Here is a 25,012-nt window from a genome sequence, read left to right on the forward strand (position 1 = left end):
GGCCAGACTGCCTTCTCATGGGCACATCTTATCGATATCCTGCTGGGCAGCAAGCCATACTATTCAGACTTCTCCCAGCCATACCTGTAAGTACCCCTGCTTGTAAGTGGTGGTGGGCTCTGGCATTAGGCAGGTCTCCCGCTTCCACAGGTGTCTGCAATATACCTGTGTTTGCTGTTAAGTCGCTGTCTTTCTCTGTCTTTCTTTAACCCTTGCCTTCCCTCCAAAACCTAACACTTTGATTCTCTACTTTCAGCGTCTCTAGACCCTGATCCAGTAAATGCTTCTGAGTCTCATGATCAAATAATTTTCCTTTTGTCCCATAGATTCTGGTATGTTAGGGTTTCAGATTCCTTGTATGTTTTCGTTAAGTAACTGAAGAAAATATTCCCATTCTCTCTCCTTGAGAATAGTATATACATAGTTACGCTACCTGGTTAAAAACTTCTAATTAGTAAATGAGAATTTTCTGTTAAGGTGTTGAATTATGTGAGCTCTCCAGTGTTACCCAAATCCAAAATTCTGTGTTTCCATGGTGCTATAACTTTAAGAGTCTAATCCACTGGTGGCTCAGTTGCTAAGGCAGTTACAGACAGCTTCGCCTTTTTCTTAGGGGTCTCCTGTGTCTGGGATGTCATATATGGCTGCTGATATTCCCAAGGTAAGTGACACCTCCTTTTTAAGAAAAGTATACACAGCCTACTTGTGGGTCTATGTGACCTATCTTGTAAAGAGAAGACAACCACAAACACATCCTTGTGTTCCATAAGGCTGGTAAGTTCCAGTGAGAAGAAAGAACATGAAACAGTGCCCTGGGTAAGTTTTAAAAAATAAGGTGAGATAGTTCATTGGCTCCTAGACTCAGCTGCCTTTGTGGAGAAAGCTGTAAGTATGGATGGAGTGGTTTGTATGGCCTTACAACGGATCCACGTTAGAACACAAGATGGTGACTCTTTCTGGGAGCAAAAGCTGTGTGGTGGTATAACTCCTCAGAAGAGGAGAGCACCCAGCAGAATTCTGCCCTCCTGAAGACAACTTCATCATTCGCCAGCACCAGAAGGAAAACTGGCCATCTGGGAGAGAAAGAGACGGTGGTCTGGGTTTTTCATCAGGGTTTGCCTGATCCAAGGGATTTTACTGTTCTCTGAGGTGAATAGAGGGTAAGACCCTGCGTTTCAATTTTTTCTAAAGACTCCCTAAACCCACACTTATGTACCCACTCTGCCACATGCTTCCTGCACCCCTCACAGGTGCATTCTACCTGCTAAACTAACAGAAGCACCGTAGAAAATCTTTCTGCCTTATGTCTCTCATCCAGGCACATCATCCCACCTTTTGAACTTCCCTCCTTCTTCAGAATGTTATTCAGATGCCATTATCATTCTTTACACCATCACCTTCTCCATGTGTGTCATGCTTAATGCTTCATACACTTGTCTTTTCAACGCTGCCAATTATTTTTCCACCATACCCTGTGTATAAGGAGGTATCATGATGCTTCTCAAGTAATTTCAATGGAAGAACAAAGGGAGAGGACCAGTCACCTCCAACCTTGTCTCCTTGGCTCTAGGTCTTTTCCCACTCAACAGGGACTTCTCAGGAACTTCTGGGGGTTGATTCCATTTGTGGAGAACACCATTTGTTGATTCTCCCACATGTAAATGGATAGCCAAGATTTCATATACAGTTGATTCCATTATTCACAATACTTATGTTATATAAATCCACCACAAACACTGTGTTAGTAAATACTGAGTAACTGCTCCAAGAAGAATACAGGGTTAGGTTCATGTAAGCCTCTGGTCACAACATTTTCATCAACTAGAATGCTGGCACCTTTATTGCTAGTCTCTAGCAATTCATCAATTATAGTTTAAGTGTTCATAGTTTTTGAAATAACATATTATAGCAACTCTGGGTTCTGAGACATCCCCTTTAGGGATTATTGATGTGGCTCTGTTTTGTTAGTTTAGTGGCTTACCTGCACCAACTTTGTAAACTCTATTCCTCCCCACGGCCCGCCACACACACACAGTGTGTAGCCTTTACCCCAAGCCTGACTTCCTAGAAGTCACTGTTGGGTCAAAATATCTTAACATTTAGCCAGTGTTTGGTTAGAGGTTGTGCTTATACTCCTTGAGCTAGTAAGACTTCCACCCTTTGCTAATATGTCAGTGTGTGGCTTGGGAAATTCTTTCAATTCCTCTCAAGTTCACCTAGTACCTGTTATGGTTGGTACTGAATGTGTGAAACAGACATAGACACAGCCTTACAGATAGAGATTATTATAATCTTAGCACTTTTTAGCTCTTTCTCTTGTTCACTCTGTTATGCTGGGTGACTTGCTGTTTCATTTGTTGCTACTTTGTTTTATGAAACTATTAGAATTCTCTTAAGTGCTTGCCACTGAGATCTCTATTTTCAACAATGCCTTAATTCATACATCCCTTCATGTTATGCATCAAATACAGTCAGCCCCCTAGCTGAGTTGAGGAGCTTCTGGCCCTCCCATCTTGCTTCTTTCCCTGGGTATAACATCCACACTGTTGCACAGAAGCTGAGGACAAAGGAGGAAAGCCTGATTTTCCTGAAGTGACATCTCTGCCCTACCAGTGGGATCTGGGGAAGCTTCTTAGCAGGGATACTCCTTCCTACAAGTGAGATCTTGGTAGGAAGATGAAGGCCTGAGGTCTTTTTAATGTACTCCTGCCAGCCTGGAACCTCTGTCCTATTAGTGGGAGCTGGGAGAATGATCTTTTTTTTTGGCTTTCCTTTCTTGGCATGAAACATCTACTCTATAGAGAAAAGCTGAGGAGGAGAACAATTGAGGTCCCAATATTCTTAGCCTCTCTTACCTTGGCAAGAGCCTCTGCTCTACAAGTGGGAGGTAGGTTGGGCATGGGAACCCCAGTCTTCTTGGCTGTAGCTGCCTAAAATTGAACTTCTCTATCATGGAGCGAGGATAGGTGAATAACAGACTACTGTAAGGTTATCAAGCCTGAATGAGAAGGTTTTAGCTTCTTAATACAATCTTTCTTCTGAGTCACTTTATTTCACTAGAAAATGTTTATTAGGTCTTTAATACACTCAAAGCCATTTAAATTATTCTCCTACCATTTGAAGTCTAGAAATCAAATTTTTAAAACTTCATGAGGCCTCAAATTTCAGGACTCTATTTTCTTTCATTTTTGCTTATAAACCACTAATTTTCTCTGAGTTTATCTTTTTCTTACAATGGCTTCCAAATATAGCCAATAAAACAGCAAATATTACTAATATTCTGTTTTCTAATTATCTTCTGCAGCTGTCAACAAAGTAAGCATGTGTAGAGGAGAAAATCAAACCAAATGTTTTGTTTTGTTTTTTTTGAGACGGTCTTGCTCTGTTACCTAGGCTGGAGTATAGCGACAAAATCACAGCTCACTGTAGCCTTGAACTCCTGGGCTCAAGAAATCCTCCCGCCTCAGACTCTTGAGTAACTGGGACTATGGGTGTGCACGACCACATCTGGCTAATTTTTTATTTTTTATAGAGACAGGGTTTCATTATGTTGCCTAGGCTGGTCTTGAACTCCTGGGCTCAAGCAATCCACCTACCTTGGCCACCCAAAGTGCTGGAATTACAGGCATGAGCCACCACGCCTGGCCCAAACCAAATGTTTGGCTAGTACAAAACATAGATAAACATCTTTCCACTTCTGACATCAGTTTTCTCACTGCTCAACTACTGGGCCTATGCCATATTTTAGGTTTTTATTATATTAGCAGGATACTTCCAGGATCAATTTCTTTGTACTAGAAAATGATTGCTATTTGCTATTAATAATCAATCCCTAAATCTCAATGGCTTAATACAATGAAGATACACTTTTTTTTCACCCACAAAGTTAATAAGGTGTTTTGTGAATGGCTTTCCATGTAACTACCCTCCAAGCAATGGGTCTCATCAGTAGATGAGATAAAGACAAGGAGTTTGGAGTGTCAGCAAATGGTATTGCTTCTGAACAAGCAATTATAGGATAGATGTAGAGGGGCAGTGCAGGGCAGTGGTTCCAGGCCCACACCTGAGTCTGAAAGATTGACATCATTGTGAGAATGAAACAGAATGATGCACACGACTCCCTACAGTTCTAATATAATACTAATTAGAGTTGTTTCCTTGTCTGTCTTCGTAACTATAATGGGAATTATATCTTTAAATAATATAAAATAGCTAACATCTTATGAGCACCATACATACATGATATTGTATAATCCTTGCAATGACCCAACAGACTAGGTGCTATTGAGGCTCAGAGCAGATCCAGAATCTACATCTGTCTAAATCCAGAATGAGAGCTCTTAACACTTCTTGTATGTTTCTTCCTTGTAATCTTAACTCCCTATCAACATTTGCTTTAGAAGAGCCCCACTTTCAATTTATAAATAAGGAACAGGTTGATTTTTAATGGCATGGATACTCACATGGAAATTTACAGAATACCTACCCCCACTGTTAAATGGAATTTTTAAAATGAACAATTCTCTCTGCAAAAGTCTTTATAATATTGGCGAATTGTAAAATCCTTATGAAAATATCTCTTTTACTAATCTGTCACGTGAATTAGAAAATGCCAAATAGAGATGGCGTGAAGTGTAGCAAGCACTCTATCATATTACTGGCTTATGTAGTACTTATAATTTGTATACTCAAGCTTACAAAGTACTCCAGGGAAAAACAGCAGTAGTGTTTGTATTTGTTTCCTAGGGCTGCCTTACAAAATATTAGACTGGGTGGCTTAAATGACAGAAATTTATTTTCTCACAATTCTGGAGGCTGGAAGCCTGAGATTAATGTGCAGCAGGGTTGGTTTCCTTGGGGGCCTCTCTTCTTGTCTAGCAGATGGCAACCCTCTTGCTGCCTCTTCACATGGTCATTTCTCTATGTACACCTGCCCCTGATGTCTCCTCGTGTGTCCTACTCTCTAGGTCTTACAAGAACACCAGTCGCATTAGATTAGGACACATCCTAATGGTTTTATTTCAATTAGTCTTTAGAGGCACTATGTCCAAATACAGTCATATTCTGAGGTACTGGCAATTAGGGCTTCAACATATGAATTTGGTGGGAGGGTACAATTCAGTCCATAACAGTATGTAAAAAGGGTAATTGTACCCATCAAGAACTCCTTTTTAAATTGCAGTGAGTCTTGTAAGAGGCCATGACTATTTTCTTTTGCTACTGAGACTTACATGATATCTAGCTTATATTTATATATTTTATGTAATTAATACCTTTATATACTACTCATTGATCAAGAAGCAGCAGAAGTCATATATACCAGCAAGCAACAGAAAAAAGTTTATTTTACCCTTTAGAACTCTTACTAAACACTGTATTTTTGGTTACAATTTATATTTTCTTTAGGGGAAAAATGGTAATATTTAATGTAGAAAATCTTAGTAAATGGCATTCTATATATAGTACTTATTTTACATTTACAAATTTTTAGATTCACATATGCAGTTCTAACACATACAACTTATTTTATGTGATGCATAACAAAATGTAGTGCAGCCAGGACTTATAGCAATAAGGAGTGGCACATATAGTAACATTCATACTTTGTGGATTGTCCACATATAGTTTTCTAAGTTTCTTCTGACTCGTTCACTTATTAATATTTTAAAAGCTTTTGTGGTCCACCGTGAACAATTATTCTCTAATAAAAAGCGTATTTTCTGTAATATCATCTAGAAATATTTAGGAATCACATCTGGAATTTGATTTCCATAGAGACATAGCTATACACTTTTATAAATATATTAAATAGGCTTATCCTCAGTAAGATTTCTTCATACATAATAAATAACTACATAATTTCTTGATACATTTGCTTTTGACTGAAGGCTGTCACTACAAGTTCTAGTTGAAGATATTCCCATATTAATTTCTTGTTCAGGGATTTTTTTCTTTATGAGTCCTCTTATGTTGACAGAGGGCTGAGCTATGTCTGAAGGCTTTTACACATTGACTGCATTTACATGATTTTTTTTCCCTGTGTGAGTTCTGTAATGTATGAGGTCAGGCTTTTGAGAAAATACTTTTTAACACTCATTACATTTATATGGTTTCTCTCTAGTGTAAATTTTCTGATGTCTAATAAGGCATGACACTGAAAACTCTCTCACACTTAGTTCACACAGAAGATTTCTCTCTTGTGTGTATTCTCTGATGTACAAAGAGGTGTGACTTCAGGCTGAAGGCTCTCCCACATTCATCACACACATAGGGCTTTTCTCCAGTATGAGTTCTCCTGTAAATGCTGAGGTATAAGTCTTGGAAAAAGGCTTTCCCACACTCATCACACTCATAGGGTTTCTCCCTGGTGTGAATTCTCTAATGTTCGATGGATGTGACTTATGGGAGAAAGCTTTTCTACATTCAACACATTCAGGTTTTCTCTTGAGTATGGATTCTCAGGTGTATAATGAGATTTGATTTCCTGCTGAAGGCTTTCCCACACTCAGTACGTATTAAGGGCTTTTCTCTCGTATGAATTCTCTTTTGCATAATGAGGTCTGACTTCTGGAAGGAGGCTTTTTCACATTCACTACACTCTTTTTTTACATATCTTCTATTGCTGCTAAATAAATCCAAATAGTTCAAATTACTACCATAACAGCCACATTTTTGGGATTTTTGTTTTGAAGAAATAAAGTCTGGGCTCAGATGAAATGTATTTTCAAGAGCATTACAGTTGTCACCCCTTTCCTCGGTCTCAGTTCCCTGGTCCATTAATGAAGCATGCCTCAAAAGTGTTTATTGGTTCTCCTGGTGCCTCTGCATGTGGTTGGAAGTCTTGCCAGACTTCTAGAAAGAAGCACAATTAACTATATACTGGTAAATATATCTGCTAATGTATTATGACTTATAACTTTTTGTCATATTATGAGATTGAATCTTTACTTTCATGCATAATATACATATGGCCCACAAGAAATGGAGTGTATCTCCCTGAGCACTGCAAGAAAGAAAGCCACATTTTTAAAAAATTGCAGTAGTAGAAACAGAAACATAATATGACAATGAACACAAGTATATGTGGCTATATACAAATAGGATTTTGCAAACTGGGCAGAAACACTAAATAATCTTGAGGAATAGTAAAAAGGAACAAAGAAGGACAATTGCAACAGGGTCAGTGGGGAGAGCTTATTTAGCAGAATTAAAAGTGAGCAGGGTGATAAAGGTGATTAGAGAAATAAAGTAAGGACTGGATGAGGAACAGAAATATCTGAGCTGCAGCCTTATTAACTAGCTGCTGGATTGCTATAATTTAATCTTCATTTTCTGTTTGCTTCTAGTCTCTTTTGGCTCTTGTCTATTCCACCATCAACATTAAACTAATTTTACAAAACCATAAATTATCTTTGCAAAAAGAAACACCTAACCAATACTTCAATAAGCACTAATTTTAATCAAACTGTAAAAATTAAAATACTAATTTGTTCTTTTATGGCTGTGAAGGCCCATGAATTTAGATGTTTAATAAGAGGAAAATTGGCCACAGGATAAGTCAAATCCTACTTATCTCAGGATTTCACTACTGAATTCTAATTGCTGAGTTTATCATCTATCTCATTCTATAATAGTTCAGGAATACTGCATCAATCCTGACTATTAAATTCTGCCATCACCTTGTTCCCTACCTAGCACATATGGAAGAGGCATTGCAATTAAGTACAAAGGCTCTGAATCCAGAATACCATGGTCTGAGTCCTAGCTCCATTGCTAATTAGGGACAGGGTAAGTTATTTGATCTCTTCGGGCCTCACTTTCCTCTTCTATAAAAAAGAATAGTAACAGTGACTACTTGTAGTATTGTGAGGATAGAATGAGTCAATAGATTTAAAGCACTCAAAATAGTACCTGGCACATAGTATGTTTTCAATGGAAGTCAGGTGTTATTATTACATGTATTATTACTGATCCTCAGACAAGTATTTGCCCCTTCCTTCCTCCTCCCTCCCTCCCTCCCTCCCTCGCTTCCTTCCTCCCTCCCTCCCTCCCTCCCTCCTTCCTTCCTTCCTTCCTTCCTCTTTTTTTTGAGACACGGCCTCACCCTATCACCCAGGCTGGAGTGCATTGGGGTAATCTTGGCTCACTGAAACCTCTGCCTCCTGGGTTCAAGCGATTCTTCCACCTATGCCTCTTGTGTACCACCACCCCTGGCTAATTTTTGTATATTTTTGTAGAGACAGGGTTTCACCATGTTGGCCAGGCTGGTCTCAAACTCCTGATCTCAAGTGATCTGCCTGCTTCGGCCTCCCACAATGCTGGGATTACAGACATGAGCCATTGTGGCCAGCCCTTCTCACTTTTTAAATTCTGCTTTATATCATGATTTCCCAACTTCTGGATATCATCAATGTGGGCCCTTAAGTAGCAGATTTCTCAGTGTAGATCTAAATTCTTATCAACCTTCATTTTCACCTGTTTTATAAACTTCTGACTGTACCTGACTACTGTTACACTTGTGCTATCTACATCCAGAGCAATAAAGTCACTCCTTGGCTCAGCATTCTACAATTCTACTGAGCTTCCTGGTCCAGTTACCAACATGTAAGTCATTAGCTTATATGAATAGATTTACACTCTGTATCCAGTGTTGGTTCCTCAGAGGCCTCAACACAACTTTTGTCCCTTTTAGGCCATTAGTTGTATTTTCAAAAGGAGTAAGGCTAAGTTTGGGGGAGATGGAGAAGTAACATTAAAGAGGCTAGTTAGTTGAAGGACTTAAGAATAATTTAAAAACCGTATGTTAGATAGGCCGGGCACGGTGGCTAACGCCTGTAATCCCAGCACTTTGGGAGGCTGAGGCAGGCAGATCACTTGAGGTCGGGAGTTCAAGACCAGCCTGACCAACATGGAGAAACTCCGTCTCTGCTAAAAATACAAAATTAGCCAGGCATGGTGGCGCATGCCTGTAATCCCAGCTACTCAGAAGGCTGAGGCAGGAGAATTCCTTGAACTCGAGACGCGGAGGTTGTGGTGAGCAGAGATTGTATCATTGCACTCCAGACTGGGCAACAGAGCGAAACTCCATCTCAAAACAAAACAAAACAAAACAAAAATATGTTAGATAATGGAGAACAATTGCAGATTTATTTTATCAAGGTCTTGATAGGATAAATAGAATGCTTTAGGTAAAAATATCTGGCAGAAACATTTAAGAAGATCTACAGAATCAAATCAATAAATCCAACTGGAACAATAGAAGAAGAGAGAACGTTGGCCTCATTTTGGCTAACGTCAGTGGGAACAGAGAAAAATAAATATAAAAACATTTTTCAAATGTTAAGGAAAAACAAACTAGGGAGAAATAAGCTACTGGAATATTTTATTTAGGGAAATGACATAAGTTAACTTGAAAATTAACAGGATTCCTCTAGATGTTATGTGGGAAATGGGCTTTTGGAGAACATATTTGAAAAGCAGGGAGACTAGTTAGTAATCTGTTGCACTCATTCATTCAAGAGCTGATGATGGCTTAGAATAGGTGGAATCTGTAGAGGAAGTGAATGGTGATCATATCTGGAGTGTATTATTGAGACTTCCATGGTAAGAAGCTTGATGAACCTGCTGAGTTACCCAACACAGAGAAAGTCAGAAAGCAGAATACCCTCAAAGGAAAATGAGACAATCCAGTGAAATTAGAAAAGTGACGAGGAAACGGAAATGAGACCATGTGAGTGTGGGGTTGCCCAAGTTCAAGTAGGGGCAAATTTTAGGACAGATGACAATAAATATAATAATTATTGCTAATCTTTTTATGGTGTTAATTATGTGCTAGGCACATAAATGTTTTACATATAAATTCTTTTAAATCTCATTGGAACCTTATGAGTTAGATACTACTTTTATTCTTGTTTTATAGATGAGGAACTGAGGTATAAATGTTAGTAACCTACCAAAATTCATACATCTATTGTGTGAATAGTGCTGGAGCTGATATTTAAACCAGGCAGTCTGATTTGAGTCTGTGCTCTTAACTACTATGTAATACACTAGTATAGTTACCAGAAAGTACATCAGGATGTAGGTAATTACTTAGAAGTATGAGTGGAGGCTTGGTTTTGGTCAATATCGGTAGGAACAGAGGGCAAGGTAGAATACTGTCTGCAGGAATTAAGGAGAGAATGGGAAGTGTGATTGTTGAGTAGAAATTAATTATCTGAAGCACTTTACAAGAAATAAAATAGAGGATAATAAATTAGAATAAAATGATGGCTCCAACAAATATAGGGTCTAAGATTTGGAGATATATTTACCAAATACTTGAGGATATTAAATAATGATGTTAAATTGTTTTGGGGGTGACAAGGACCCTATTTAAAAGATACCATTACCTATTAGAGATTTATACTAATATTTATTGATGGAATAAGATCTCAGGAATTTGCTTCAAAATGATGTGAAAAGAAAGGAGAGTAAGTGAGTGGAGAACAGATGAAATATTGGCCTTAGGTTGATAGTTGTTGAAGCAGAGTGACGGGCACACAGAGGTTTATCCTACTCCTTTGTAGGCTTAGGTATATGTTTGAAATTGGCTTTGTTTGTAGTGGATTGAATAGCCTCCCCCAAATATTCAGGTTTATTCAAAACCTCAGAATATGACCTTGTTTGAAAATAGGGTCTTTGCAGATGTTATTCATTAAGGATCTTGAGATGAAATCATCCTGGGTTTAGGGTGGGACCTAAAAACAATTATTTGTGTCCTTATAAAAAGGGGGAGAGGATGCAGAGGCTCAGAGAAAATGGCCATATATAAACTGAAGCAGAGATTGAAATTATGCAGCTACAAGCTAAGACATGCCTGGGGCCACCAGAAGCTGGAAGAGGACGAGTATTCTTTCTTAGAGCTTTCAGGGGGAGCATGGCCTTGATGACTCCTCTCAATGTCCTAAATGAAACTGATAGGCATCATGGACAGAATACACCTAAAGAGGCCAGTTTCACTCTCTAAAAGCCATGCAAGGAAGAGCATTCATGTGGGAAGCCAATTCAGGGCAATGGTGCTCAAGTAGATAAGGAGTTATGTCAAATATTGACAATTATTCCCAAAGGTCCAAGGCCTTTAAAAAAGTCCTGTAGAATATTTCTCAAAGATGCTGATATGGTTTGGATCTATGTGTCCAGCCAAATGTCATGTCCAGTTGTAATCCTCAATGTTGGAGGTGGGGCCTGGTGGGAGGTGATTGGATCAGAGGGGCAGTTTCTCATAGTTTAACACCACCACACTTGGTCCTATCATCATGATAGTGAGTTCTCATGAAAGCTGTAGATGTCTATTAGGCCCGCTTGGTCCAGAGCTGAGTTCAAGTCCTGAATATCCTTGTTAATTTTCTGTCTTGATGGTCTGTCTAATATTGACAGTGGGGTGTTAAAAGTCTCCCACTGTCTTTGGTCTGTGGCTCAAGCCTGTAATCCCAGCACTTTGGGAGGCCGAGACGGGCGGACAGTCAGGAGATCGAGTGGCTAACACGGTAAAACTAAAAAATCTAGCCGGGCGAGGTGGCACGCCTTATTACTCGGGAGGTGAGGGGAGTGGCGTAAGCTTGCAGTGTGAGATTGTGGGCGACACAGCGAGTCCGTCTTAAGAATTTGCTTTATGAATCTGGGTGCTCCTGTATTGGGTGCATATATATTTAGGATAGTTAGCTCTTCTTGTTGCATTGATCCCTTTACCATTATGTAATGCCTTTCTTTGTCTCTTTTGATCTTTGTTGGTTTAAAGTCTGTTTTATCAGAGACTAGGATTGCAACCCCTGCTTTTTTTTTGCTTTCCATTTGCTTGGTAAATATTCTTCCATCCCTTTATTTTGAGCCTATGTTTTTATTAGAGACGGGGTTTCACCGTGTTAGCCAGGATGGTCTCGATCTGCTGACCTCGTGATCCACCCACCTTGGCCTCCCAAAGTGCTGGGATTACAGGGGTGAGCCACTGTGCCCGGCCCATTTTTAAAAATAATTTCTATTTCTTTGTTGATATTCTCTATTTAATGTCACATTGTCATCAGACTTTTTTTGTTGGGTTCCTTCACTTGTTTGTTTAATCATGATTTTATTGAATTATCTGAATATATTTATACTAGCTGAATTATTATTATTATTAATCAGTAGAGATGAGGTCTCACTATGTTGTCCAAGCTGGACTCAAACTCCTGGGCTCAAGCAATCATCCCATCTTACCCTTCCAAGTAGCTGGAACTAAAGGTGCATGCTACTGCTCCTGTATATAACAGCTGCTTTGAAGTGTTTGTCTGCTGTGTTCAAAATATAGACTCTTTCAAAGGCATTTTCTGTTGTCTCCTTTTTCTCCTGTATAGGAATCACACTTTTCTGTCTCTTCACATATTTCATGTTTATTTTTGTTGAAAACCAGACATTTTAGATAATGTGTTGTAGCAGTCTGGATACTGATTCTCTCCCCTAGGAGCTTGGTGTTTTTATTTTTTACTTGTATATGTGTTTAGTGGCTTGGCTGGACTATTTTAATAATGTTTGTTTCCCTGTAGTATACAGCATCTTTTATACTTCTGTTACTTTTCCGATAGTGCAGCCTTGGGCATTGACAGAGTTATCCTGTGAATGATAGCAACTTTTAATAGAGCTCTCTCTATTTCTTTCCCTGATCTCCCTGTTAAGCTATCTGCATCTCTTGGTATCACACCTAGCTTTTGGCTTCCACTAATTGTTTGATCATTGCCTCATTGTTTTTGTCAGTGCCCTAAGGCACAAAGTGTTCCACAGTTTGATATAATTAAATTCAGGTTCTTACAAGAGTAGTCTTTGAGGCCCCTCCTTGAGATTTGTTCTGATTCCAGGAGGGCTTAGATGTTTCCCTTACCCCCTCAATCTGTCTGGTAAACTTCTATCTGGGCTTTAGCTTGCTCTCATAACACTATCAGCTTCCTCTTAATTGCTTATAATTAAAATACCTATTATATTTGAAAGTACCCTCATGCTTGAACTTCCCCACTCAACTGTTCCAAATACAATCAGTTCCTTGGGGAAAGCTTCAAAGTTCCTCTCTGTTCTTATAGTCTTCCTCTCTCTGTCTGGGCAAACCTACATGCCAGTTCTCTGGAGATGGAGTCAGGGACAGTGGCCCCCTTCTCTTGGCATGATACCTCTGCTTTACTAGCAGAGCACTGGGTGGGGGCAATAGCCTCTGGTCTTCTTGACTTGCTTCTCCTGGCATGAAAACTCTGCCCTAACAGTGAGCTAAGGCAAGTAGGTCTCCAGTATTCTTGGCTTGTAACACGTGGGGTAAAGCCTCTGCTTTAGGAGTGGAGGCTGGGAGGAGAAACAGCCCCATTGTTTTTTTATTTCTGAGACAGGGTCTCATTCTGTTGCCCAAGCTGGAGTGTAGTGGCATCATCTCAACTCACTGCAGCCTTGACCTCCTGGGCTCAAGCAGTCCTCCCTCCTCAGCCTCACAAGTAGCTGGGACTATAGGTGTACACCTCCATACCTGGATAATTTTTTTTTTTTTTTTTTTTTTTTTTTTTTTTTACTTTTGTAGAGACAAAGTCTGGCTATGTTACCAGAGCTGGTCTTGAACTCCTGTGCTCAAGCAATCCTTCACCTTGGCCTTCCAAAGTGCTGGGATTATAGGTGTAAGACATTGTGCTTTGTGAGAGCCCTATTCTTGCCTACAATAAAGCTTCTGTAACACAGAGCTAAGAGAATGAGAAAAGTTGGAGGCCTGCCCATCATGGAGAGATGCCACAGTTCTAGACTGGAAAATGAGAAAGAAGAAGCCCTGTTTCTTGGCCACATCTCCTTGGAATGAAGCTTTCATCTTGCTGAGCTATGGGTAGGGGAAGAGGAGATTGTGGCTTAAATGCCACAGAATCTCAAAGTTCTTACCAAGATTTATTGGATTTTCTTAAATTTTTTTTTTTTTCATTTTCAGTGATCCTTAGGACAATTTACAGAGCTTTGAAATGTTTTTTGGTTGTTGTTTGTTTTTTATATTTTTTTCTACTTACCATTTATGGTAGTTTTTTGGAAAGAGAAGGTCTGTGGAGTTCCTTAAACCCCCATGTCCCCTGTGTTTCACAGATGAAACAAACAAAAGAATACTCCAAAAGGTAAAGAGAAGGCACACTAGTTAGGGACTTTGGGATTCAACGTGCTGAGTTTCCTAGGTTTTCTTTTTGGCTTATATATCCCAGGCCTGGAGTTGAAAAATATGGTAACCTAGAAACATCAATTAACGCAGACTAAAAAGTCCTACCCCCAACTCACCTCTCAAAAGCCTTGTTGCTTTAGCTAGAGAAAACTTTAAAAAATTCATAAAAAATAACTGCTGTACTGCAGTGAAACACCATGGAAAAATCTGTAGCTTCATCCTGACTTCTATGGATTAAATTGTACTCTCCCCAACAAAATTCGTATGTTAAAGTCTTAACCCTGTGAACCATAAATATCTGAGACAGATCTCAGTCAATTTGTAAAGTTCATTTTGCCAAAGTTAAAGACACGTGCCCATAACACAGCCTTAGGAGGTCCTGATGACACGTGCCCAAGGTTGTCCAAGCACAGCTTGAATTTATACATTTTAGGGAGACATGAAACATCAATCAATATATATAAGATGAACATTGTCTTGGTCTGAAAAGGCAGGACAATTAGAAGCAAACACAGGACAACTCAAAGTGGGGAGGGGGTTTCCAGGTCATAGGTAGGTAAGAGACAAATGGTTTGCATTCTTCTGAATTTCTGATTAGCCTCTCCAAAGAAGGCAATCAGATATGCATTTATCTCAGTGAACAAAGGGATGACTTTGAATAGAATGGGAGGCAGGTTTGCCCTAAGCAGTTCCAAGCTTGATTTTTCCCTTTAGCATAGAGATTTGGGGGCCCCAAAATTTATTTTCCTTTCACGTTCCCCACTTTTCTTTTGAAAATCTTTTGGAAAAAGCATTTTAGAAGAAAACAAGTCTCTGGTTTCAGGTTTTGTCTCATCTCTTATAGCTAGGATGGTTTATTCCTAGATGAGTAGGTCCCACATTATTAGGAAAGCTCATTTTTAGCAGGTTGTGAAGTCTCATGCTCTATGAAGATAAAAAAAAATAGGAGAGGAAGGGAGAAAAATAACAACAAAAAAAGAACACTTCTGGAAAATCAATATAGGTAATATTACTCTTAGGTCCATACATCAGTAGGCAGGTATAAAAGTGGCTTATGTATGTAAATAGGTTGCTGTTATTTTCTTCTGACATATAAGTTGTCTAGTTTCAGTTCACAGGTCTTTAAGAAAACACAGCTTAGTTTTCAGTGATTTCAAATTAGAAAAAATATAAGAAGAAAAGAAGGAAAAAAATTGAAAACATTATTTTGGAGACTTACGGCCAGGAAAAGTTAGAATTCAGTCCAAACTGTAGAAAATAATAAAAACAGAAAAACATTAGGCAAGACCAGAATCTAACAACAGGTATACTGTAGTTTTTGAAACATAATTTTTCTCTCTCCAGTTTCCCATTTTTTCTAAAGACAAATCATGGTAGGACGAACTTGCTTTATTATACTTGGCCAGAATATTTGTATAAGGTGTAGCAAGAATAATTATTTTTCATATAGGTTTTTTAAATTGCCTTTGATGGAACTTTGTTCCATAGAAGGAATCTCAGATAAGACTTTTTTTAAAGCTGAGCCCAGCCATGGATTTATACCATCAAATACCTATGAGTTGGGTAAATTCCTCTCCTTTTGAGGTCCTATGATAACTTGGGGCTCCTTAGCCTGTCAGAAAGTGACATTCTTTACTTACCACAAATCAGGAACCCTGTAGAGGAACTGTATAGGTAAGGTATGAGGCTAGTTTTCCCAAGGGGCTTTTATTGGCTCTATAAATCAAGTTTGAGTCCTTAAATGAAAGCAAACCATTCCAGTCAAAGCCTTGGTAAAATAAAGTTTCTCCAATAGTGTCCTGTTGCAAAAGAAAGCATTCTTACTGTGCTTGTGCAAATAACTAAATTGTTATAAGTTAGGAATACTGACAAATAGTTTCCAAATTCTGGAGAAATCAGGTAAAGAGAAATATGCTCCACATTTTGTTCTTAGGAGTATATTAAGTTGTTAAAAGCTATCAATAGCTTAAAAAAAGTTTCCTCAACTCTGAAAAAACAAAACAAAGGATCAGCAACATTTTAGGCAAAAAGTAAAAAAGATTACTTCGGTCTTCTATTAGTTCAGTCTATGCAGTTAATTCCTGTTCTGCTTGATAGTCATGAACATTTCAGCTCCCCATGAGTCCTGAAAGGTTTTCCTCTATTCTCATGTCACAATCTCCAAAGTTATCAGAACCCTGCATTCAAGAACACCTGTTAGAATTTTATAGGTGATTATAAAACCACCTTCTAAAGAGGACCAAAACAAGACAACAATTGTTCATGAATGACAAAAAGTTTTAGGCAACCATAGTCAAAGAAACGATTGACAAGGAAATCTGTTACCTCTGTGGCAAACAATAATTTAACATGACAATTATATCTGATAACATACACTAAAAGTCATATCAGAATTATAGGAGTTTCCTATAATTGTATAGAAATTATATAAATGTATAATGTATGTATACAAATACAGCCCAAAGAAAGCCAAATACCATTTCATATGTGGCAATGCTTCCTGTATGATTTTGATACTAAATAAGCCAAACATGTAATTTTTGGACTTTATAGAACCTAATATCTTACAGGATTAATTACGTCAGAAATAGACATGATTTGGGAAGTTTGTCAAATATCAAATGTTTAAAACACTTGATATCACAAAATGGGATCACAGGTCATTGTAAAATAAGTCATTTATTTAACCAAAGTGATAACTCAAGGATTTCAAAAAAGGCAAAAAGCCTTCATTGTTTGAGAGAGGAGACTTAATTTTCCAAAAAATAAGCCCTAATTAAGACAGCATGAAGCCAATTAAATTTGTTTTTCAAAATTTTATAAATGATCTATAGAATTTTAATCATCTTGGCCATAAGATGTAATTTCCATAAGCCTTTTAAACCTTTATAACCTTTATTAAGGAGTTGGTTAATACTTCAAGAAAACCTTGTTAATCTGACACAGGGGCCAATATTCCAGTGTTGCATCAGTGTGCCTTTGATATTAATGGTTAATTTATATAGAAACTGAAGTTACTTTATCTCTCAAAATCAGCCCTTACAATCTCATCTGCCCACCTCTTCTGTGATAGTCTCTGGGCCTTGGAGGAGTTGAATAGCTTTAATTTCTGGCTCTGTGTCTCATGAACACAGTGTACTTTGATTGGCATCGTCTATGGGGTCTGAAGATGAGGCTTTAACTGCTGTCAGTATTAAGATTTAGCAGGACTTGGTGTGCTTTTAGACCCAGGTTGTCAAAGCCCTTTAACTTAATGGCACAGGACTTTAAATGGACATGTAGAAAGTTATAGGAATATAATAACTTTAATTAAAAAATTTTTTATCTCAGTTTTTTCTAAGCAAACCCAACTTAGTAGCAGTGATACAGAAATTATTTAGATAAAGATTAAGATCTGTTTATTAGGCCAGTCACTCAAGGCAAGAGAAAAGACCTTCTGCAGGGTGACTGCTGTTTCTTATGGGGAATATTATGTTAGAAGGAAACATTTCCTTTAGAGCTTTAATATAAAAATTTTTTTAAAGTGTCAGACCCAAATTAGAACCTGAAGAAAAAAACTTACAGGATCTGAAAATGAGTTGCAGGACAGAGTTATTATTTCAGGCCTTTTAAGAGGGGAGAGAAAGCTGAAAACAGTGAGATGCAGCAAAAGTTGAACTTTGCATAAAATAAATTATAATGTCTTGCAACTTATTAAGAGTAAAGCAATACCTTAAGAAATTTTCATAGTTTGAACCAATTACTTAGTGTATGCTTTTCTACTCAAAACCCAATTTCTAGAAAGACCATTATAATCTCCATTTAATTATAGACAACTTGATCACATAAAATATTTTAAAAATAAATCCTCTTATTATGACTTACACAGACCATTTATGACATGCTTGGACTTTCTGGTTGGCCCTGAACATCTCTCTTTCTTAAACAACCAGTCATTGTATCCTAGGTCAGAATTTCCCATACAAGATTCTTTCTAATATAAAATTATTTTTCTTTAAACTTTCTTACCAAAAAATACTTTTTTATTTCTACACCTTTCTTTACATCTCTCTTATTTCCTGCTTCCTTTTGCCTTGTTTTACATATAACCTTTAAAAAAACGTTGAATTAGACAAAAATTCACCTTTTAAAAAATGACATATTTTTAAAAAATGTTTCCCTACAATATATTTTTATTGAAAATACTCAATAATGAAATATCTATTACTTAATTTAATATAACTTTAGATTCTAAATTATGACAAGTTTATCTACAAGTATTTATCCCATTACATTTACCTATTTTGTTTACCTATATTATTTATGAAAACTGCTATAGTCATCATTTAAGTCATCATCATTTTGAAACCACCATTGCAAAATCATAACTGAGACAGTGAAAAAGCTCTGACCTAACTGACTCCATCTTGCTTCTAACCTCCAAGGTGTCATTGTTCATTCCTGGGTGTACGCCATACTAACTTTGAGAGGAACGTAGTTTATAGTTTAGCTTTGAAACAAAGATGATAACAGTCCTTTCCCAAAATAAACCCCCTTCCTGCCTGTGGACTACACTGCCTAAAGCCTCAGGATTAGAAGTTATGGTTATTTTACTAAATAATTCAAGATTTAACTACATTCATTAAACCAATATCAATGTCTTATTTATTAAAAATTACACAAGCAAATATTCTGTTTTGAGCTAGGTGTATAGTTTTGTAACCCCTATGCCAAATTTTGATACTTTATAGTATTTGGCAAGGATAAGTATAAAATTGCTTGATCAATGAATGCAAACAAAAAAATTTATACAGGCAATTATTAAGACATTTCTCATATTACTTTACCAATAATTTTAAAGCTAGCTTATTAATTAAAGATTTTTCTTAAGGTACATTAACTTGAAAAAGCATTTGACTAGTCTTTCCTTCTTCTGATAAAGTATTTGATTTAAGCATTTTTATTTTTCTTTAAGCTAACTGGAACTCTTTTATATATTTTTAATAGTGAAACTATATATACAACACATAAATACATAGACGTATTAGGCATACTGATAGAAGTACAACTTATAGATTCATAAGACCTACTTTTTTTTCTCCATAGACTTGCAAACTCTTGATAACCTGTTTCATTACCCTGGAAGTTGTCAGATAAATAGCCCTAAATCTGCATATTGAAGGAAACTACCTTCAGGTGAACAATCAGATAGCAAAATCTGCATCTCAAGGTACAGAGAGAAAGTCTCGTGGTGCTAGAGGGAGATTAAAGATGTATGCCAAATCAAACATAAAATTATAGAAATCAATCACAGGATTCTATAAGGAGACCAATCTTATTTAGATAGGGACTACCTATCTTTTAACTGAGATCTCTAATCTTTGGGCAGAGCCCACACTGAATCCTGGGTTTTCAAAAAGGGAGAAGTAGTATGAAGCTAGACCATGTGATGCTTTTACAGTGCACTTAAATTTTTTTTAAAACAAAAACATTTCTAAGTGTCTAAACTACACTCTTCCTTAAAAACCCAAGAGTAGCCTCTGTGCAATAACTATTTTAGTAAAAAAATTAGGTAACAGAATACAAAAGCAACCAGTTTAAGAGCTGAGACAGGCCAGGCATGGTGGCTCATGCCCATAATTCCAGCACTTTGGGAGGCCAAGGGGGGTGGATTGCCAGATGTCAGGAGTTCAACACCAGCCTGGCCAACACGGTAAAACCCTGTCTCTACTAAAAATACAAAAATTAGCCAGACTTGGTGGCAGGCGCCTGTAATCCCAGCTACTCGGGAGGCTGAGGCAGGAGAATTACTTGAACCTGGGAGGCAGAGGTTGTAGTGAGCCGAGATCACGCCATTGCACTCCAGCCTGGGTGACAAAAGTGAGACTTCCTCTAAACAAAAACAAAAACAAACAAAACCGAGATGAACTTGTCTGTTTACACTCTTGGGGTTCCATAAGGAAAAACAAAGATTTCTCCCCAAAAGTAAGTCTGGTGCCTTCTCCATTTTCTTTTTTTTTTTTTTTTTTTTTTTTTTATAGAGTTGAAATTATTTTATTTCATGAAATAATGCTTATGGTAGATATGCTTGGTACATATTAGACATTGAATACTCCTATCTTGAAATTATTCAGTCTTTGATGCAATGCACTTTTGCTGAGTATCTACTAGACCCCAGTTGTTCAGCTAAGTGCCTGGGGTACAGTTGGAATAAATCTGGCACAATTCCTCTCCCTGTGGTGTTCATAGCCTAACTCACATTTTAGCACACGCACAAGAAAACAGGTCATGACACTTCCACGTGCTGTGCTTGATATGGGAAGAAAAGGAGGCCGGGGAGCACAACAAAGAGATGCCTAGCCTGATCCTTCTAGTCAAATATTGACAGAGGAAGAGGATGTCATCCTTGGCTAAAGGGTAAAAGATTTTAGGCCAGGTGTGGTGGCTCACGTCTGTAATCCCAACACTTTGGGAGGCTGAGGCGGGAGGACTGCTTGAGCCCAGGAGTTCAAGACGAGGCTAGGCAACAGAGGGAGATCCCCTCTTACAAAAATATTTTTTAAAATTAGCTGGGTGTGGTGATGCACACGTGTGGTCCTGGCTACTCAGATGATGTAGGGGTATTGCTTTGGCCTGGGAGGTCAAGGCTGCGGTGAGCCGTGATCATACCATTGCACTCCAGCTGGGGCAACAGAGCAAGACCTTGACCCATCTGGGATGAGCCGCTTCTCAGCCACCATGTCTTCAAATTCATTGGCATTGAACTTGGTGAAGCCCCACTTCTTTGAGATGTGGATCTTCTAAGCTGGGGACCTTGAACTTGGCCCTGCACAGGGCCTCAATCACATGCTCCTTGTTCTGCAGCTTGGTGCGGATGGACATAACTTGGCCAATGTGAACCCTGGTCACAGTGCCCTGGGGCTTTCCAATGGCACCTCACATGCCTGTTTGGAGCCTACACTGGGGTAGTGCAAGGTCAGAAACATGAACATCCATCTGAAAGGACTGTCTCCAAGATCGTTTAGAGCAACCCATACAACAAACAGGCTGCATCACTACCAGGGAAGCTGCTGTTTGCAGCCATTGCACACTGGGCCCCCATGAGGAAAGGAACTCAGTCGGCTTAATTGGCTGCAGGTCCATTTTCTTTAAGGAATCCCAGGCTATTATAAACTATTTTAGGTTCCTCATGCAGCAGAGGGTGCAAGAGAAAGGAGAGACAGCAGAAGTAAACAAAGAAAACATAATTCAGTCAAATGAGAAGAAAAAAGTTTTGCTCAACAAAGACAAGATCCTAGGAGAGGAAAAACAACAAAAATATGAAGGCCTTTTAAATACAAATACGCACACACACACTTACACATACACATACATATCTTGGATGTTAGCTTTTAATTAAGCTGACTTTTAACCACTGAGCTCCTTTAAAAAATATTTTTAAATCTCATTACCATATTTCAGCTAGGACAAATTGATGCCATTTCAGAAGTACCAAGTATCAAACCAGAGCTTGACTTAGGAACCAAACCCAGGCTGGTGAAAAAAAACAAGGCATAATCTTAGCTATGGAACTGTAGCCTGGGAGACAGCCATTGCTTTTTTGGTTTCAGCTGGCTAGCAAAAAAGTGGCCTTGTTATGTAAATAAAGCCTTTTTTGTGGGAATTTAGCCACTTTACAAGCTTTGTTCCCCATAATTTGGAACTTTCCTTTGGATTTGATCAAGTTGGATACAGTTGGTCAAACTCAATGGGAAAAAGATTGAAACAACAACAACAAAAACAGAAACAAACAACAAAAAAAGCTAAGCAAAACAATCACACAACTTAAAATGATTATTGAGTGCTCTAATGGTAAGAAGAAATTAAGATCAGCTGGTTGTTAATTTTAACTTCAGCCAAGATAAACCCCAATTCATTTAGTTACCTAGGGATGGGTCTCAGACCAAAGACTGCTTTCTACCATCCTGGGAGCAGAAAAGAAACAAAACTTGTCTTCCCTGTTAGAAGTTAGCTTAAACTCCATAAAGGAGTTACCTGCCTTCCAAAATCATGGAAGTGGGAAAACTTGCCTTCCTTGTGTTGGAAGCAAGTAAAATTTCAAAAAAAGAAGTTGTACAGCAAAATTAACTTTGGATCTTGATGAAATTTTGGGATATCAGGGATTATGCATTATCAGAGATAAATACAGTCAGATAGCCATTTATCTCGGTGATCAGAGGGATGACTTTGAATAGAATGGGAGGCAGGTTTGCCCTAAGCAGTGTCTAGCATGACTTTTCCTTTTAGCTTGGTGATTTTTGGGCCCCAAGATTAATTTCCCTTTCACACCCTCAATGTGACTGTATTTGGAGACAGGGTCTTTAGGAGGTAATTGACAATAAATGAGGTAATAAGAAGAGAAACCAGTGAGCTCACTCTCTCTGTCAAGTGAAGACACAAATAAACCAACACTGCTGGCACATCATTGATCTTGAACTTCCTGTCTGCAGTACTGAGAGAAAATTAATTTCTGTTGTTTAAGCTGCCCAGTCTGTCATATTTTGTTATAGTAGCCTGAGCAGACAAAAACAATCACCTATGTCTAAAAGACCGAGTGGGGGCCTGGTGTGGTGGCTCACACCTGTAATCCTATCACTTTGGGAGGCCGAGGCGGATGCATTGCCTGAACTCAGGAGCTCGAGACCAGCCTGGGCAACATGGTGAAACCCTGTCTCTATTAAAATACAAAAGAAATTAGTCGGTTGTGGTAGCATGCGCCTGTAGTCCCAGCTACTCAGGAGGCTGAGGCAGAAGAATTGCTTGAACCCTTGAACCCGGGAGGCGGAGGTTGCAGTGAGCTGAGATCGTGCCACTGCACTCCAGCCTGGGCGACAGAGCAAGACTCCATCTCTACAAAAAAAAAAAAAAAAAAAAAAACAAAAAAAGACTGAGTGGGGCGCCTAGCCTCCCAGCCTTGCCAAGTTGTAATGGAGAAGGTTGTGTATGGAGTCAGGAGTTTCATCCCTATTAGGGGTAAAGAGTCCTTCTTCATCCATGATGTCACTGACCATCCTGTAGTAATGCCCCCCTCTTTTCCCATTGGAGTAGTGTCAGAGAATCCCAGGGTAATGGAGAGAAAGGACTTTCACCACTGCCTAACAGTAATGAGGCTCCTCCCCTGACAACACCAGCACAGGCCACATGGAGTGGAGGCAGTAACACAGTACTCCTACCCCTCCCAGCCAGTGGAGAACTAGTGGGGAGCTGAAACTCCCATTCCCCGAGAAGTAATGAGGAGGGCTCCTCACCTTGGGCATCAATGGAGGCTGAGTGGTAAACTGGACTCCTACCTATACCTGAAAGTAACAATGTGGTGTCACCCCCACTTCCTCTGCTGGAGTGCTGTCACAGGAAGCCAGCAACCACAGAAGGATTAATTAAGATCAGGTCTCATAACATAATACACAAAATGTCCACGTTTCAATTTAAAAAACATTCATAAAAAGCCAGGAAGATCTTACACTGAAGGAAAAAAGACAATCACTAGATGCCAATCAAGATGACAGAGATATTAAAATTATCTGACAAAGATTGTTAAGCACCCATTGTAAAAATGCCTCAGTGAACAATTACAAGCATGCTTGGAACAAATGAAAAACAGAATATCTCAGGAAATAAACAGAAGATATAAAGAAAAACAAAATGGAAATTTTAGAATGGGAACATAAAATAACTAAAAATTTAAAACTCAGTGAATGGACTCAATAGCAGAATGGCAGGAGAGGGGACAGAATAATATCAGTAAGTGAAAGAACAGTAGAAATTATGCAATCTGAACAACAGAGAGAAAATAGAAGAAAAGAAAATAGAACAGTGCCTCATGGAAATGTGGAACTATATCAAAAGATCTTACATTCATGTCTTTGGCATTCATGAAGGAGAGGAGGATGAGGCTAAAGAAGTATTCAAAATAGGCCGGGCGCGGTGGCTCAAGCCTGTAATCCCAGCACTTTGGGAGGCCGAGACGGGCGGATCACGAGGTCAGGAGATCGAGACCATCCTGGCTAACACAGTGAAACCCCGTCTCTACTAAAAAATTCAAAAAAATAGCCGGGCGAGGTGGCGGGTGCCTGTAGTCCCAACTACTTGGGAGGCTGAGGCAGGAGAATGGCGTGAACCCGGGAGGCGGAGCTTGCAGTGAGCTGAGATCCGGCCACTGCACTCCAGCCCGGGCGGCAGAGACTCCGTCTCAAAAAAAAAAAAAAAAAAAAAAAAAAAAAGTATTCAAAATAATAATGGCTGAAAATTTCCCAAATTTGGCCAACCCCCACCCCAAACTTAGAAATTCAAGAAGCTAAGTGAATCCCAAACAAGATAAAATGAAAAGAAATCCATGCCAAGAAACATTGTAGTCACATTTCTAAAAACCAAAGGCAAAGTAAAAATCATGAAAGCTGCCAGAGAGAAACAATGCATTCCATATAGGAGAAATAGAATTCGAATGAGAGTTGATATCTCCTCAGAAACCATGGAGGCCAACAGGAAGTAGCACAACATTTTTCAAGTGCCAAAAGAAAAGAACTGTCATGCTAGGTGTGATGTTAGCAAGATGGTGGTGTAGGATTTTCCAGAGCTTGTCCCCTTGCAGAAACATCAATTTGAACAACTTTTTATTCATGAAAATGCCTTCACAAGAGCTAAGGATGACAGCACCTGGGTGTAGCACAGAATAAGAAAAGATGCCTTGAAGAGTGTAGGTTGGAGAGTTTTACATTACTCAAGTCACCCCTCCCACAAAGCAAGGCAGTGAGGAGAGAGATACCCTCTCTGTGGGGGAAGGAGAGTGAAGTGAGCACCCAACTTTGCCATGGA

General features: G+C 38.7%; 1 protein-coding gene and 1 non-coding gene across 2 annotated transcripts in view; one reads left to right on the top strand and one right to left on the bottom strand.

Moving 5' to 3' along the window:
- The window catches only part of RPS14 (ribosomal protein S14), a 520,685-nt gene that overhangs the window by 35,343 nt on the left and 460,330 nt on the right, over positions 1–25,012 (top strand). The gene's annotated exons all lie outside the window — the stretch shown is intronic.
- Positions 21,165–21,298, bottom strand: LOC126957770 (small nucleolar RNA SNORA70). Its single transcript, XR_007726938.1, has one exon. It is a non-coding gene; the product is annotated as a small nucleolar RNA SNORA70 (small nucleolar RNA).

This window comes from Macaca thibetana, chromosome 6 (genome assembly GCF_024542745.1).
Source record: "Macaca thibetana thibetana isolate TM-01 chromosome 6, ASM2454274v1, whole genome shotgun sequence".
Taxonomy (NCBI): domain Eukaryota; kingdom Metazoa; phylum Chordata; class Mammalia; order Primates; family Cercopithecidae; genus Macaca; species Macaca thibetana.